The 18283-nt window shown below is 40.1% G+C and overlaps 1 protein-coding gene and 1 long non-coding RNA gene across 3 annotated transcripts in view; one reads left to right on the forward strand and one right to left on the reverse strand.

Annotated features, from left to right (window-relative positions):
• The window catches only part of LOC132160252 (uncharacterized), an 849275-nt gene that overhangs the window by 92729 nt on the left and 738263 nt on the right, over nucleotides 1–18283 (reverse strand). The window lies entirely within an intron of this gene.
• LOC132159072 (uncharacterized) lies at nucleotides 2881–14929 on the forward strand. The gene is made up of 3 exons (XR_009437762.1): nucleotides 2881–3416; nucleotides 3478–3583; nucleotides 14713–14929. It is a non-coding gene; the product is annotated as an uncharacterized LOC132159072 (long non-coding RNA).

Consider the following 18283-nt stretch of genomic DNA (forward strand, 5'->3'; position numbering starts at 1 on the left):
TTTTCATCACATCTTGAAATTGTTTGTTAAAAAATTCCTTTCCCTGATCCGTCTGCAATTTCTGAGGCACACGGCCCTCTTCGAGGATAGACTCGAACGCTCTAGTGACCTTGAGACCTCTCTTAAATCTTAAATCCTTAAATCAGATCACCAACAAAACCCTCAAACTGCGGCGTCCATTTTCTTATCAAGATATTATCATGCAAAAAATAACAACAAGAAAGATTTCTGACCTCGACAGTAGAAAAAACCCCATCCATACAAGGCTTCAAAGTGTTGTCAGCTCTCTGCTCCTGCATCAGCTCATCATGGGAAACAGACCAAGGAACAATGGGTAACAGTAGAGGAGGACTAGAGGCCACACCTTCAGAGTAATCATTATCCAAACAGTTTGAACGAGTTACTGCACAGGCACTGAACACATCAGGGAAATTGTACCTCACTCTCATCAGGCTTACTACACACCTGAGGAGTCAACGTCACTTTGGCAGGTGGAGATACATCAGCCCAAACTTTATCACCAGCTATGTCATTACCCAGGATCATAGCAACGCCATCCACAGGCAGTGCTGGTCGCACACCAACAGACACCTCCCCCTGGAAGAGATCACAATGCAGCATTATTTTGTGTTGTGGTACTTTCAAAACATTTAAACCCATTCCAACTACAGGAATGTCAGAGCCCATAAAGGTGTCATTTAAAAAATGGCAATGTTGCAGCTATAATAAACGAGTCAAATGCACCAGTGTCACGCAAAATTTTTATGCGCACTTGCTCTTTGCTTCCCATTAATGAAACAAATCCCTCTGTAATAAAAGGCAAATACGATTTCAACTCCAGATCGCCTTCTCCAGTGATTCCAGTTAACTCATTGTCAGTGATAGATGCAGAACACACAGGATTAGTCCTAGGAAACTCTTGCGTCGGACAAGACTTAAGAGCATAACAATCATTTTTCCAATGTCCTCGCTTATTACAGTAATTACAAATTTTTTCTGAGTCCCCTGGAACACGACGTCTCTTATCTTCGAATGGCCTATTTGCCCTTGTTTCATAAGGGCCAACACCACCTCTTGAAGTATGAATCAAGAAATAATCGTCAGCCAGTGCAGCAGCTTCCCCAACAGACTTAACTCCACGCTCACCAATATAAGTGGCAATGCACTCCGGTACAGAGTTTTTAAACTGCTCCAAAATAATTAACTCACGCAGGCTTTCAAAAGAGTCAACCCCGGCCGCGGAGCACCAATAGTCAAAATGCATAGCCAAATCACGCATAAACTCTAGATGTGACTTGTCTCCACGTCTCCAACCTCGAAAACGCAGTCGGTATGCTTCTGGGACAAGTTCATAAGCTTTTAGAACAGTAATTTTGACCACAGAGTACGTACCACAACACTGTAAAAAAAAAAAAAAGTTGTGCCAACTTAAAAAAATAAGGCAACTTATTGCAAGCGCTTTTTTGAGTAAACTTAACAAACGGGTACTAAAGTCCACTCAACTTAAAATAACTTAATATCACAAGTTGTCATAACATAAATAGTCATGTTAACCTAGAAAATATCAGAACAAAATATTTTTTTGTTCACTGAACACAAGGCCTATTTTCTATAAGCATACGCAATTTTAAAGTGAAAAAAAAGCAACATGACATTCAGCCAAGTATGGTGACTTAGACTCAGAAGTCATGCTCTACATTTAACCCATCATGCACACACACACAGAGCAGTGTTCATCATTTATGCTGCAGCAACAAGGGAGAAGTTGGGGGTTCGGTGCCCTGCTCAAGAGCACCTAGGTGGTGGTATTGCCGGCCCGAGTTTCGAACCCACAACCCTAGGGTTAGGAATCAAACTCTCTTAACCACTAGGCCACGACTTCATATTATTCAAGTCGTCTAAATAAATAAAAGACCATAACACGGGTCAAATACATTTACATTACATTTATTCAGTTAGCTGACGCTTTTATCCAAAGCAACTTACAATTGCCACATATGTCAGAGGTCGCACACCTCTGGAGAAACTAGGGGTTAAGTGTCTTGCTCAGGGACACACTGGTGTCTCACAGTGGATTCGAACCCGGGTCTCACACCAAAGACATGTGTCTTATCCACTGCGCTAGCACCACCCCAAATAACTATATTATATATAGTATATTAACTTCTTTACTCAATGCATTTTACACTGAACTCAACACATGGTACATAATGCATGTTAAATAAATCCAGTGTTAATTATACCTTCATACGTTAGCAGTCTTGTGGCATGAAGTCACATGTATTTAACATGTTTGTTTGTTTTTAAAGGAACTATTACGTGAAAATTACTATATTGCATATTTTAACATCAACCTAATCCACTGGGCAAAGTTACGTCCAGTGGACGTCTTTTTATGTCTTTGCAGATGTTGAAAAGACGTCCACTGAGGAGACAGAATGTTTTTATGACGTCTTTTTTTAAAATGTTTTTTATGTCTTCTGTACGTCCGATATAGACGTTCACAGATCCTCCTTACAAGTTTCTGTGACTTTCTGTCAGACATCTAGAGAAGCTCTTATTGAGAATGAACAGAGGTTTAAATGTTGATACACTGTAAAAAATCCAACTTACATTTTGTATTACAAACTCAGTTTTTAAAGTTAATTCAACAATTTAACATTAAAAAAGTTAAGATAACACAGAAATGTAAGTTAAATAGAAATTTAGATCAATTTGTTACACCAAATTATTATTTCAAGTTAGAACCACTAACAACTTTAAGTTGGTTATTAGTATTGCCCACAAAGGCTGATGAGCATGCGCAGTTTGATCACAATTCCATTTTAATTTCTACTGTCACTCTCATTTTCGAGTTTCCTTAAGCGGCTAATGTTTATTCCCTCATTGTGGTCGCTCTGGTAAGTGTAGTTATATGTGTATCAATTCACGATATGATTTAAATGAAGTTTATTCACAATATGCGCTTTTGTACAACATAGGTGGCTGCAAGTTAGTCAGTTAAATTTTCCCGCCTGGTCTTATTGTTGCCTCAGGTCAGACGTCGCCTATATTTTCTGCCTGACAGTGTAAGTTAATCTCTCCGGTAGGTGTTGTTCTCTATGTAATATTTACCATAAGAGTTGAAATATGTTTGTTCAAAACATGTGCTTTTGTACGCCGTTTTAGAGTTGCCTCAGGCGGCACCCAGTTAACGTTGGTCTGTCATTGTTATCACTCCGGTAAGCGGTGGTTCTTTGTGTATCAATTTAAGCCATGATTTAAATGAAATTTTTTCACAATATGCCCATCTTTACAACGGTGTAGGTGGCTGCAAGTTAGTCATTTCAGTTTTCCTGCTTCGTCTTCGAGTTGCCTGAGAATGGTCAGACGAGCGCGAGGTTTTTTTTTTCTTGACAGTACAATCGCTCTGGCAGGTGAGAATAATTAACAATAAGGTCTGAATGGTATTTGTTCACAATATGTGCTTCTGTACAGCTGCTTAGGTGGCTCCAAACTGGTCAGTTCAACCTCTCCTGCTTCGTCTTCGAGAAGTCTTTAAGTCATTCGGTGGCTTTTTTTTCCCGACAGTATCATGACTTAGGTAAGCACTGTTTTATATATATTAAGTAAAAGGATTTAATTATTGTTAAGGATATAGAGTTTTCTTTATTTGTTTATAATATGTTCATTTTGTACAGTTGTGTGGGTGCCTTTGAGTTTTGAATAAGGTTATTTAAGTTATAAGTGTATTAATAAAAAAAAGTTACAACAAATGTAACTGTATAAGATAAGCTTGTGTTTTCGTCTCAAATATGTATTTTCTTCATTTAACTTATTTTAAATTTATGTGCTTATGTTTGCTAGGTGTACTATAAATCTGTATGTTTTAAAAATGCAAATAACTTAAGAGCTATTTTAAAGCTTAAATTCAGTTTTTTTTTTTTTTTTTATATTCGTTTAACCAACTTGCTTGCTTTTAGATAGTACTTTAAAGCGAAAGTTCACCCAAAAATCATAATTATGTCATTAATAACTCGCCCTCATGTCGTTCCAAACCCGTGAGACCTCCATTTATCTTGGAAACACGGTTTCAATATATTTTAGATTTAGTCCGAGAGCTCTCAGTCCTATGGAAGCATATGGGTAGCATTATTCAATTTGGAATGTAATATGCAAAATGACAATGCAATATGTAAAATGACAATGCATTTCTGTATTTACATTTTCCAATACATTTGTGCAACGTTTGGTGCAAAATGAAAATGAAAATTAAATTACATAATTTTCATTTGCCATTTCATACACCAGTTTTAATATGTAAAATGAATACTAATTTTAACGCTTTATAAGTTTCAAAATTAAAATGAAAATGTATTACAGAAATGATTAGATATGTATAACATGTTCAAGCAAAAACGGTGGCAAAATTATAATTTAAATGCTATTTTTCTTAAATGCATTAACACTCACAGTCAAGACACTTACGATTGCATTTTCATTCAGTGTCCCGCAATGAATGTAGCAAAATTCAATGTGCACATTGAAAATGCATTCCGAGCCGATCACGTGTGTCCCCCCCCCCACCCCCCCACCATGTCAATCACTGCGTGAACAAGGCGGGGCTTGCAGAAGGTCAAGAGACTCTCAAAAAGAGGATTCAAGTGAGAGAACATGGACAAGACAGTTGGTCCGTCTACGGTTTGATCATTTAGGTTTATGGCTTCAATATAGAGCATCACAGTCCCGCCCACAGCCCGAGAGAGCTTTGGTGCTGGAAGTAAATTTCCCATTCATTTCTCCCATTGACTTTCGGAAAAATCCGTATCTAAAGAGTTTTAGAGCATGTGTGAGGATAACCAGCTACGGCTGAACTCATAAGCATACAACATATCATTTTTGAGTGAAAAAAGTAAGAGAAAATCCAAAAAAAGTCAAAGGTACAAGACTGTGTACATATTTTCATTTAGAGCGAAGGAACTACTCATCTCGTAAACCACCGCGCCCCACTGAATTTGACTTAAAGGTGCCATCTGTCATATCTGGCAAAAAAATCAAGTCATACTCCACATTCCATACCAGATGGGGGCAGTATGCCTCAATAAAGTGAATTGGTCTACTCTAGAGTAACAAACGAGAAACGGCAGTCTCTATGCTCCGCCCCTACCTTCACAACAACCCTAGAGCATAGCTGAAGCCTAGAAGACAGCGGTTCTCAATTGCAGTCCTCGCGCCCCACTGCTCTGCACATTTTGAACGTTTCTCTTAGCGCTTCAGACATTTGTTCTATTCGAACATAAGTGCCCTGCGAAGTGGACATCACAGGATATTCAGCCATGATTCCAGTTCGAAGTGAACGTAGCTATATGTTCCAATAAAAGTGCATTGAAGTGTGCAAGACGTGAATTTAAATTGTATTGATTTACAGAGGTATATGATGTCACAGTTGTCCATGTTTAAAGACGCTGCACAGCACAAATCAGTGAATGAATGTTTCGATGTGAGGTAAACTTCAACAGATTTCCCCTGCTCAGAGAGTAGGGAGCAATGAACATTTGAAAAACAGTTCATGCACGGAGTTCATTTCTAACGAGCTGATTATCTGAATCAGGTGTGTTAAAGAGAAACGTGCAAAATATGCAGAGCAGTGGGGCGCGAGGACTGGAAATGAGAACCGCTGCTATAAGAGGACGTTTTGCCTCCAGAGGAACGTTGGGTGATGTCAAGTGATTTTGAAACATGACATCTTCAAGCTACTCCCCTTCACCTTTACCAGTGAATATGTTCATATTCGTTTTGTTCATATTACATTGAGTTGTATATACACATTATTTGAATTAAATTAATTTGACAGACAGCATTCTGTCAACATCATTGGTCAACATCAGACAGCTGATGTTGACCAAGCTAGCGCCAACCAACGTAACCAGAGCTGCCAACTCTCAAGCATTCACCGTGAGACACACGCAATTGATGTGTGGCGTGAAAGCGTGTGAAAAGAGTCAATTTTCTCACGTACAGAAAAACCACGAAGCAAAGAGGACACGGAGACCAACAGACTAGTTAGAGCAGGTTACTTATGATATAAAAAAATGGGTAAGTTATAGCTAGCTAATTATCAAACGCAGCTACGGTTAGCCATCGCTAACATTAGCACGTTTATAGAACAGCCTTTGATACATTTCTATGTTATAACTTCCCGAAAAAAAAATACACAAACTTATAAAACACACTTCAAGCGAAATACTAACAGCATCTAACTCACCAATCCAAAAGAAATGTTGCAAGTTCGGTGTCGAACCTCATTTCGTTCAGGTCCATCAGTTGTCTCCAGCGATTGAAAGCAGTGCCGATGTTTACTCTGGTTCGGCTCCTTTTCTTATCGGATTTGATTTGTGATTCTGAGCGCGGTTGTTTCCCTGTAGCGGGTGGTGGTCTCTTGCCAAGGGCTTAAGTCATCCTTCCGCTCTCTTCCCTGAACTGAAATGAATTAGTGGGTGGGCTGTACTTTCCACATGATTGACATCAGGTTCAGGTACGCCCACAAGCCGTGCGAGTTATTCGTGTGTTTTGCAGGTTGGCTGGTGGTTATGTTGCCCGCATACCGCCTCCCATGGCCAAAACTGGTATTACGACACCTGTCGGGCCCGGGCTAATAATGCTACTGCTAATTAAGGTTGATATCTCTGCATCACTATAACTTGACATTTTTTTTATGACATCATCGCCCTTATTTCTTCTCATACTTTTGATGCGTGTAGGTCATTTTGTGGATATTTTTACCTCAATTTTGGCGCATGGCACCTTTAAGCCCACAGCCGCGAATGAGCCTTTTGAGCGACTTCCAAATCTGACGACGGTCGCGCAAAAATGCAACACAGGTTTTTATTTTATTTTATTTTATTTTTTTATTAATGATCTTCAGTCTTCACGGACCTTCGCGGGGATTAACCAAACAGTTACACGAGTTCCACCAATCAGATGCATCACTGTGGAATTGTGGGATTGTTCAGGATTGTGGGTAATGAAGTACTTATCCAAGACATCGTGAATAAAAGGCATTTATCTCAAAACAAGGTTAGTGCCCCATGAACTTTTGGCGTTTATATGAGCATATACTATCGCTTAGTACAGCCGTAGCTGGTTTTAAGTCTACCATGTATGGTTACGTTTTTATGGCTTATTTCCCAAATGTCAATGCAGAAATTGTATTGAATTTTTACTTCCGGCACCGGCTGTGGGCGGGACTGTGATGCTCCATTTCATTCGCACTTGTGGGCGGAGCTGAAACGCTGCTTTCATCTGATTGGTCGAATCGCTCCAGCTTCAGCTTGGTCTTTTCATTCTTTCAGGCAGAATAAGAGTCAGTGCGAGTGAAGCACTGTAATGTATGAAACTACACTCACTGTTAATTAGCATAATATTTGAATCAGATGTAGCTGGGCACATAATTCGTGCTGCTGCGACTTGCAAGAGACCCCGTTAAATTATTTCTAGGTTGTATACTGTATTGTATAAATATTGTCCCACTGATAAAAACAGTGCAAATAGTTCTGTCTCCTTGGATAACAGTGAAGTGGAAATAAATATAGTTAAATTTATGAAATAAAATTAAATAGGATTTTTTTGGGAAGGTAAGTCTGGCCAGTTATACAGCAACACGAGTCAGACGAGTCTGAAGATCTAAACTGAATTTGGTGAAACATTAAAGTTCTAGTCTTTGTCAATTACTCTCATAATAAATAATAATGTTACCCGTATTTTTCGGTATAAGTTGCATCAGTCCAAAAACATGTCATGACGAGGAAAAAAACATATATAAGTCACACTGGACTATTAAGTCGTGTTCTGGATCCAGACTGGAGCTTGTGTAAATCCTAGTTACACTAGGCAAAACATAGAAACAAAATAGAGACATCATTAGCATAGCTGCTGATCCAACAAAGTAAAATTAGTTTAACCCAAGCTAAAGAATAAGAATGCACATTTGATCAGATGCAACTACACTCACAATTTAAAAGATACATTATTCGTATGCTTGGCGAAAGAGATGTGTTTTTAATCTAGATTTAAACAGAGAGCGTGTGTCTGAACCCCGAACATTATCAGGAAGGCTATTCCAGAGTTTGGGAGCCAAATGTGAGAAAGCCTTACCTCCTTTAGTGGACTTTGCTATCCTAGGAACTACCAAAAGTCCAGCGTTTTGTGACCTTAGGGTGCGTGATGGGTTGTAGCGTGGTAGAAGGCTAGTTAGGTACGCAGGAGCTAAACCATTTAGGGCCTTATAGGTAAGTAATGATAATTTGTAACTGATACAGAACTTAATAGGTAGCCAGTGCAGAGACTGTAAAATTGGGGTAATATGATCATATTTTCTTGACCTCGTAAGGACTCTAGCTGCTGCATTTTGGACTACCTGTAGGTTGTTTATTGACGAAGCAGGACAACCACCTAGAAGTGCATTACAATAGTCCAGTCTAGAGGTCATGAATGCATGAACTAGCTTTTCTGCATCAGAAACAGATAACATGTTTCGTAGCTTGGCAATGTTTCTAAGATGGAAGAATGCAGTTTTTGTAACATTGGAAATATGATTTTCAAAAGACAAATTGCTGTCTAATATAACACCCAGATTTCTGACTGTAGAGGAAGTAATAGTACATCCGTCTAGCTGCAGATTGTAATCTACAAGATTCTGTGTGGTGTTTTTTGGTCCAATAATTAATATCTCTGTCTTATCCGAATTTAATTGGAGAAAATTATTTGTCATCCAATCTTTTACATTTTTAACACACTCTGTTAGCTTAGATAATTGGGAGGTTTCATCTGGTCTCGTTGAGATATATAGCTGAGTATCATCAGCATAACAGTGGAAGCTAATTCCGTATTTTCTAATAATATTACCAAGGGGCAACATGTATATTGAAAATAGAAGGGGACCTAGGACGGATCCTTGTGGCACTCCATATTTTACTGATGATAAATGAGATGACACCCCATTTAAGTAAACAAAATGGTAGCGATCGGACAGGTAGGATCTAAACCATCTTAGAGCCTGCCCTTGAATACCTGTATAGTTTTGTAATCGATCTATGAGTATGTCATGATCTATGGTGTCGAACGCAGCACTAAGATCAAGTAAGACTAGAAATGAGATGCAGCCTTGATCTGACGCAAGGAGCAGGTCATTTGTAAAGTGCAGTTTCTGTGCTATGGTGGGGCCTAAAACCTGACTGAAATTCTTCATACAGATCATTTTTATGCAGGAAGGTGCTCAATTGAGCAGACACAACTTTTTCTAAAATTTTAGACATAAATGGAAGATTTGAAATAGGCCTATAATTTGCCAGTACACTAGGATCTAGTTTTGGTTTCTTAATAAGAGGCTTGATAACCGCCAGCTTGAATGGTTTTGGGACGTGACCTAAAGATAACGACGAGTTAATAATGTTGAGAAGCGGTTCTTCGGCTACAGGTAACAGCTCTTTTAGTAATTAAGTGGGTACAGGATCTAATAAACATGTTGTTGGTTTAGATACAGTGATAAGTTTATTTAGCTCTTCCTGTCCTATATTTGTAAAGCACTGCAGTTTATCTTTGGGTGCGATGGATGAAACTGAAGTGTTAGACACTGTAGAATCTACATTCGCTATTGTATTTCTAATGTTATCTATTTTATCAGTGAAGAAATTCATAAAGTCATTACTATTTAACGTTGGTGGAATATTTGAATCAGGTGGCTTCTGGTAATTTGTTAATTTAGCCACTGTGCTAAATAAAAACCTTGGATTGTTTTGGTTATTTTCAATGAGTTTGTGGATATGCTCTGCCCTAGCAGTTTTTAGAGCCTGTCTATAGCTGGACATACTGTTTTTCCATGCAATTCTAAAAACTTCCAAGTTAGTTTTTCTCCATTTGCGTTCAAGACTACGAGTTACTTTCTTGAGAGAGTGAGTATTACGGTTATACCATGGCACGGTACGTTTTTCTCTAACCTTTTTCAATTTGATGGGGGCAACAGCTTCTAATGTATTAGAGAAAATAGTGCCCATGTTGTCAGTAATTTCATCTAATTCATGTGTATTTTTGGGTACAAATAGCAGTTAAGATAGATCAGGCAGGTTATTTGCGAATCTTTCTTTGGTGGCTGGAACAATAGTTCTGCCCAGACGGTATCGCTGAGACATATAGTTAATATCAGTTATACGCAGCATGCACGATACAAGGAAATGGTCTGTAATATCATCACTTTGGGGTACAATATCTATAGCAGTAAGATCGATTCCATGCGATATAATTAAATCTAGTGTATGATTAAAACGATGAGTGGGCCCGGTGACATTTTGCTTGACTCCAAAGGAGTTTATTAGGTCAGTAAACACAAGTCCTAATGTATCATTTGCATTATCAACGTGAATATTAAAGTCTCCCATGATTAGCGCCTTATCAACTGTAACTAGAAGGTCTGAGAGGAAATCTGCAAATTCTTTTAGGAATTCTGTATACGGCCCTGGTGGTCTATACACAGTAGCCAGAGCAAGAGATACATTAGATTTCTTTTGCATGTCTGACAGTGTAACATTTAGCAGAAGTATTTCAAAAGAGTTAAACCTGTATCCTGTTTTCTGGGTAACATTGAGAATATCACTATATACCGTTGCAACACCTCCGCCACGACCAGTCTGACGGGGCTCATGCTTATAACAGTAGTTCGGTGGAGCAGACTCATTTAGACCAAAATAATCATTTGGTTTTAGCCAGGTTTCAGTCAAGCAGAGTACATCAAAACTATTTTCTGTGATCATTTAATTTACAATAACTGCTTTGGGTGTGAGTGATCTAATATTTATGAGCCCAAACTTTAAAAATTGTTTTTGTTCATTTACTTTACATTTTTCTGGTTTAATTACGATAAGATTTTTTCTAGATCCTACATTATATTTTGACCTCACTATTCGGGGAACAGACACAGTCTTAATAGTTTTTACAGCGCAAGTACTTTTATCATTTAAGCGGGTGGAACAAAACTCATCATAATAGTTATTAGAGAATTGTCTTATTAGTCACATGGAGCGAAGTGTCCTGGAGATGTTGTCTGAGAGCAGCTCCGCTCCGACTCTGCTGGGGTGTAATCCATCAGCGCGAAACAGCCTAGGACGCTCCCAGAAAAGATTCCAGTTATTAACAAATAGCAGTTTCTGTTCTTTACACCATGACAACAACCATTCATTTAAAGCAAAAAGTCTACTGAACCTTTCGTGTCCTCGTCGATACGTGGGCAGTGGTCCTGACACGACGATCGTCGCCGCGGGCGTCGTGCTGCGAACCGTCTCGATCAGGCTGCTGAAGTCCCTCTTCAGCGTCTCCGTCTGCCGCAGCGTGGTGTCGTTAACCCCGACGTGAAGCACGAACGCTCTGGGGCTCTCGTCTGCCTTCAGGATCGCGGGTATCTGCGCAGAAACATCGAGAACACGAGCACCAGGCAAACAATGAGTGTGCACTTTACCTTCGGCTAACGTAGCACTTACATGTCGGACGATGGAGTCTCCGATGATCACAGCGTCGCGTCCTGTCTCGCGGAGGGGAGCGAAGCGGTTCCGGATGGAGATGTCGAAGGCAGGAGGGGGAGAAGTCGTCGCCCGGGACCCGGCTCGCGTCCTCCGCTGTGGATGCACCCAGGGTCCGTGGTGTCGGAGTCGCAGTGAAGGACATCTGGGAAGATCGCTTCCTGGGTGCACCGGGCCTGTGCAGAGAAACACACGGAGTAGACGTGGTGGGACTGTTAGCAGCACGCTGTATACTTACCCCGGACTTGTGAGCGTCAGCCCGGGATGATTCCAGCTCGGCTCTCCGCTCTCTCAGCTGGGCCTGCCTCACCTCCAGGTGGCGAATCTGCTTCCCCACGGCCTCGAGCTCGAGCTGCACAGAGTGGAGACATTCATCCGCCATTAAAGCAAGTAACAGTGAGTACAGCAGTGGTAATGTGTGTGAATAGAGTATTAGCAATGTAATGTGGTAATGTGTGTGAATAGAGTATAAGCAATGTAAGCACAGTTAGCAGCAACCACGCTTGCTGATGCTAACGGGCTAAAAGCTAATAGCGGACCCGGGAGATCAAAATAAAACTAGTGATAGCGAGGCGCTCTGATTGTTTTTGTTGTAGAATACAATAGAGGATATATTCACACGTTATATAAACGGAAACGATAATGTATAAAATTGATTTTTAAGTTAAAAATAGTCAATGAAAAGAATATAGTGACGGAGCTCAAACGCAGTACAGCCGCCAACAACAAACAGGAAGTATTAATTTTTACAATTATTTATAAATGTCACACACACACACATACCTGTCACGTTTATGAACTTGTTTCCTTATTTGGTCCTCTTCCTTTTCTTGTTTTAGTTAATTGATTGATCCTCACCTGTCTCCTGTTCCTTCATTACCTTCTGTGTGTATTAATACCCGTTCTGTTCAGTTCCTCCTCGTCCGTAATTGTTGAATATCGTTGTTGATGTATCGTTGTTCAATGTATGCTAAATGTAATCTTGTTAATATAGTCTGTACCCCCTTTGTCATCAGTAAACTCCTTATTTGTTCCAGATCCTCGTCTCTCCCTTTGTTTTACGTTTAGCACTACCTCAATCTGTAATAGAATCACGGACCTAAACAGTATAGTTTAGCAGCGTTTTTTCTTTCATTTATTTTTTGCTTTTTTTTCCTCCTCTCCCGGAATGGCCATCCCAGCAGTCCATCTCCTGTGCCTGGAGCAACTGGACCGTTCGCTGGAGGACCACACCAGGGACTTTTTAGATCTGGCGTGCCTTACTCACTTCCCCGACCGAGGAGTAAGGCACGCCTACTAGCGAACGGTCCGCAGAGCTCGAGCCAAAGCAGGACCTCGAGAGCGCGACTGACCAGGTGTGTGAGCCGGCAACACCGTGCATCATGGGAGTCCTCGTGGAGATCGAGGGCGTGGAGGAAAGCCCTGCCCACACTCCTGCGACTGAGGGTGAGCTGTATCCGGTCTCGGGAAATATGGAGCAAATTATGGATCTAATGGACTGGTCTATGGAGGTAATCCCTAATCTTCCTGTTTCTCCGCTGGTTCCGTCCAGCCCTGATCCCCCTGTATACCCTCTCAGTCTCTCACTCCTACCTTCTCCAGTCAGTTCCTATGCTCCATTTCTGCTGGTTCTGCCCAGCTATGAATTTTCTGTTTCTCCGCTGGTTCCGCCCAGCCCTGAATTTTTCTGTTTCTCCGCTGGTTCCGCCCAGCTATGAATTTTCTGTTTCTCCGCTGGTTCCGCCCAGCTATGAATTTTCTGTTTCTCCGCTGGTTCCGCCCAGCCCTGAATTTTATGTTTTTCCGCTGGTTCCGCCAGCCCTGAGTTTTCTGTTTCTCCGCTGGTTCCGCCCAGCCCTGAATTTTCTGTTTCTCCGCTGGTTCCGTCCAGCCCTGAATTTTCTGTTTCTCCGCTGGTTCCGTCCAGCCCTGAATTTTCTGTTTCTCCCCTGGTTCCGCCCAGCTATGAATTTTCTGTCTCTCCGCTGGTTCCGCCCAGCTCTGAATTTCCTGTGTCTCCGCTGGTTCCGCCCAGCTCTGAATTTCCTGTGTCTCCGCTGGTTCCGCCCAGCTCTGAATTTTCTGTGTCTCCGCTGGTTCCACCCAGCTCTGAATCTTCTGTGTCTCCGCTGGTTCCGCCCAGCTCTGAATCTTCTGTGTCTCCGCTGGTTCCGCCCAGCTCTGAATCTTCTGTGTCTCCGCTGGTTCCACCCAGCTCTGAATCTTCTGTGTCTCCGCTGGTTCCGCCCAGCTCTGAATCTTCTGTGTCTCCGCTGGTTCCGCCCAGCTCTGAATCTTCTGTGTCTCCTGTATTCCCTCCCAGCCTCCCTCTCCCACCTCCTCCTAGACCTGCCTGTCCCTCTGCTCCACTTCCGCTTGTTCCGTCCAGCCCTGATCCTCCTGTGTTTCCTCCCATCCTTCCTCTCTCTCCTCCTCCTAGACCAGCTAGTTCCTCGTCATCCCTGCTGGTGCCAGTCAGTCCCGCAGCTCACCCTCAGTCCGCGCCATCTGGGCGCGATGGTTTGCAGCTGGACTGCCAGTCTCCAGCTCCGCCTTGGCGGGTTAAGGCCCTGTCTCTGCCTCCAGCCTCCGAGCCCTAGACTCCTCCTCGGTCCTTCGACCCAGCGGCTCCGCCTTGGCTCTTAGCTCCCTCGTCTCCACCGTGGCCTGTCATCCCACCTGACAAACTGCTTTATTTTGAACTCTCTCTCACAACAGAAACGGAAGAGAAGATAATGCTGAATAAAGTCGTAGTTTTTGCTATTTTTGGACCAAAATGTATTTTCGATGCTTCAACAAATTCTAACTGACCCTCTGATGTCACATGGACTACTTTTGAAGATGTTTTTCTTACCTTTCTGGACATGGGCAGTATACCGTACACACAGCTTCAATGGAGGGACTGAGAGCTCTTGGACTAAATCTAAAATATCTTAAACTGTGTTCCAAAGATAAATGGAGGTCTTACGGGTTTGGAATGACATGAGGGTGAGTTATTAATAACATAATTATGATTTTTGGGTGAACTATCCCTTTAAGTTGTTATTTTATATTGTTCTCAGCAATGAATTAATGTATCCCTGGTGGTAAAAAATAAAATAAAATCTTTTGTTGCCAAAAGAATTAGTTCTAACGTTACCGCTGTATTTTTTTTTCTTCTGATTAGGGTGATGCAGTGCAAGATATCCAGATTTGAACACCCTGCCCAGGAGGTCCTTTTGAAACATGACCAATTGTGCCACTACCAGGGAAGATACTGCCATCTACCCTGCCTCTACACAGATTGCATCTGCTCCTTTAAAACCACTGGTTGAAGTCTCACCTTTTAAGATCACACAAGTGCTTCTCTTCACGTGAGAGTCACTTAACATTGAATGGTGAATTGTGTGACTAAGGAAATTTGTAAAACACCCTATTACTCCAAACATAGCCATTTAAAAAAAATGAAACTTTAAGGTGCCCTTTTAGCCAGTGTGGTTTTTAAAACACATCTGATTTCATCATCCAGTGGTCACAGAAGTCAAAAACATTGCAGCTTTCCCATTACAGGCTTTAAAGCAAATATCATTATTCAAAATGCAGAACCAAAAGACAGTGAGCCACAAACTCTGTTGCTATGCACACACTTTTATCACCATTGCAGTTAATTTTATATTGCTTGTGATAGATATGAAGGACAGATATGAAAGCCAATACATTTTTGACTGGACCCGTTGTTATTTTTGCACATTATTTTGGACTTGAATTTTGTAATAGTTTTTATTTGATGCTTTCCCTTTTTAATTAACTGTGTAGAAGTTTTTAATTTTGCAAAACAAATGTAACAAATAAGCTCTTAACTTGAAAAAACTTTCTATTGTAATAAATAATAATATTGATGAAATAAAAAGAAATTATGATTCTGTCCATTTAAAGATTTTTTTGAGGACCAATGTTGTACTGAGTAGCATTTAATAAATTAATTCACTCATATTGGATTGACCGATTTGTGCTGAACTTTAAACTGCTTGAGTAAAACCTTCGGAAGCTGGTTGCCTTAAACTTAAGTTTTGTCAACTTTTTTTTTTTAAAGCAACTTCAACTATCAGGTTTTGTAAACTTATGGAGTTTTTATCATTTAAGAATATATTTCTAGTCAACTAAACAAAATTGAAAGTTTAACTAAAAGTTCACTCAACTTAATATATTATGTTGATTGAACATGCACAAAAGTTTGTACAACTAATTGACCTTTAAGTTGAGTAAACATAAGTTTGTTGCCTTAAAATTTTAAGTTGGCCCAACTATTTATTATTTATTTATTTATTATTATACAACTATTATTTTTTACAGTGTACTTGGATTCATTTGAAGTTTGAAATTTTCATGTAATGTGTGTGTGTGTGTGTTTAAATGTAGAGCATGAATTCTGAGTATAAGTCTCCATACTTGGCTGAATGTAATGTCGCTTTTTTCACTTAAAAATTGTGTATGCTTATAGATAATAGGCCTTGTGTTCAGTAAACAAAAAATATTTTGTTCTGATATTTTTTAGGTTAACATGACTATTTATGTTGTGACAACTTGGTGATATTAAGTTATTATTTTAAGTTGGATGGACTTTAGTCCCATTTGTTAAGCTTACTCAAAAAAGCACTTGCAATAAGTTGCCTTATTTTTTCAAGTTGACGCAACTTTTTTTTTTTTTTTTACAGTGAATCAGTGCTGCTTAAAGCTGAAAAAGCCTGTTGTGCTTTTCCTGTTAATACACACTGTAACATTAACATACGCGTGGAGTCAGACCAACCTCGAGCCTCTGCTAAACGCTCAAACAAGGAGAAGAATGTCTCTGGGTCCTCCTCATTAAACCTGGGAACTAACCTCAAATCACTCAAGTCATCTTGCTTCATGCGGCTTACCTGTGCCCCCATGGGTCGATCCGCCCAGAGTGCCTCGCCCTCCAACTTACCATCTCTAATCAGGGCCAATTTTTGTCTCTCCAAATCTAACTTCTCTCGCTCCAAATCCTGTCTCATAAGTTCCATCACCTGCTCCTTCTCCTGCTCAACTTTAACACGTAACAAAAGCAATTCTTTATGCTGTTCAAATGATAAGCCAACTGGACTTACACTTTCTGACAGAGATGCTTCAACCAAATTGTCAACTTTAACTGGCATTAAAACACCAATTTCACTTTCAAATTACTTTTAACACAATCTTTGTTTTCCGGGCATCTCCTATATCAACCTTATAATATTCTGCAATCCTGATCAATTGTTTCTTAGTGCAAATATCTAAACCACATTCGACTGGTGATTCAATAAAATCTTCCACTACTTCATCCATGGCTAACAAATTCACAAAATAAAGACAAAGAAGCTTAAATGACAATTTATCAGTGTACACAGTTTTTAAACCACAAACCAAGGACGGTGTTTCCCCGCTAACTACCTAGCCAAAAAAGCTAACTTACTGAACCCTAGTCTTCGTGAGGCGTAGCGGTGGGTTTTTATGCATTTTTAACCCATGGTTTGGTAAAGGCGACCAACGAGCTGGCGACTCTTCTAAAACCTCGGAAATGCTCCCGAGCCGACATAAGGAATAGGGAAATGGGAAGCTCTAACCGCCGTCCCAGCTAACAAAAAAAGGTCCCCAGGACGTCCCCGTCGCCTGTGTGAACGTCCCCCGGACGTCAGCGTGTAGGGTCCGCTTGACGTCGAGCGGACGTTCGCAAGGACGTCCTCCGGACGTTCACGGGGACGTTCACAGGACGTGCAGTGGACATTCGGGACGTTTGGGGGACTTTCGCTTTAAGTCTTCAAATGTTATTTTATTTTAATTTTAGGCTAACCAAAGAAAATAGACACATGCAAATAGTTTGGAACATAGGGTACATTTTTTTTCTTACTATTTTTATTAAATGTTAAGAAATAAAAGATATATATATATATATATATATATATATATATATATATATATATATATATATATATATATATATATATATATATATATATATATACAACTGTAACAAAGCAAAAGCAAAGCAAGCTGTGTCACTCCGATAGTAGCTACTGTTGGCCTCTAACCTAAAACAACGAAAGGAACACATTCATGTCATAAAACATACCTAAAATGTTTTCTTGCAATAAAACAACAGCAAAATTATGCGAATATACTGAAAATCATCTACACAAATGTTTTCTAACTTATTCATTTAATTTGTAAAGGTCATCATCAAGTAAAATAAAATTACATTTCAAGGACTTAAAGCGAACGTCCCTAGTGGCCGCTTCACGTCCTGTGAACGTCCAGTGAACGTCCGGAGGACGTCCTGGTGACCTTTATTTGTTTGCTAGGATACTGGCGTGAACAGTCACTTAAACATTAAAGTGGTAAAACTTTTTTTAAAGTTGTGTATCCTAGCTTATGTGTAAATGCAAACGTCATCCTCGATGTCTGCACGTGAGCTCATTAAGCTTAATTTCCACAACGACTTTGTCACACGTGCTTACATCTAAAGCATCATGAAAGCCGTACGAAAAAAGGCTAAGGTAAGTTGTCTTATGACATGGGCTGCTTGTTTTTTTATGTGCTTCAATATTCTTATGCGTCTGCAGTATACATTTTTAAGTGTGGATTTTGCGTATCGACTTTATCACATGCGCTTATGCATAAGCCTCATGAAAGCCGTACGGAAAAATACCAAATTTAAAAAAAGTAAAATGTTTTAAATGATTATAGGTTAAAAATAACTA

The sequence above is a fragment of the Carassius carassius genome, chromosome 16 (genome assembly GCF_963082965.1).
Source record: "Carassius carassius chromosome 16, fCarCar2.1, whole genome shotgun sequence".
NCBI classification, from domain to species: domain Eukaryota; kingdom Metazoa; phylum Chordata; class Actinopteri; order Cypriniformes; family Cyprinidae; genus Carassius; species Carassius carassius.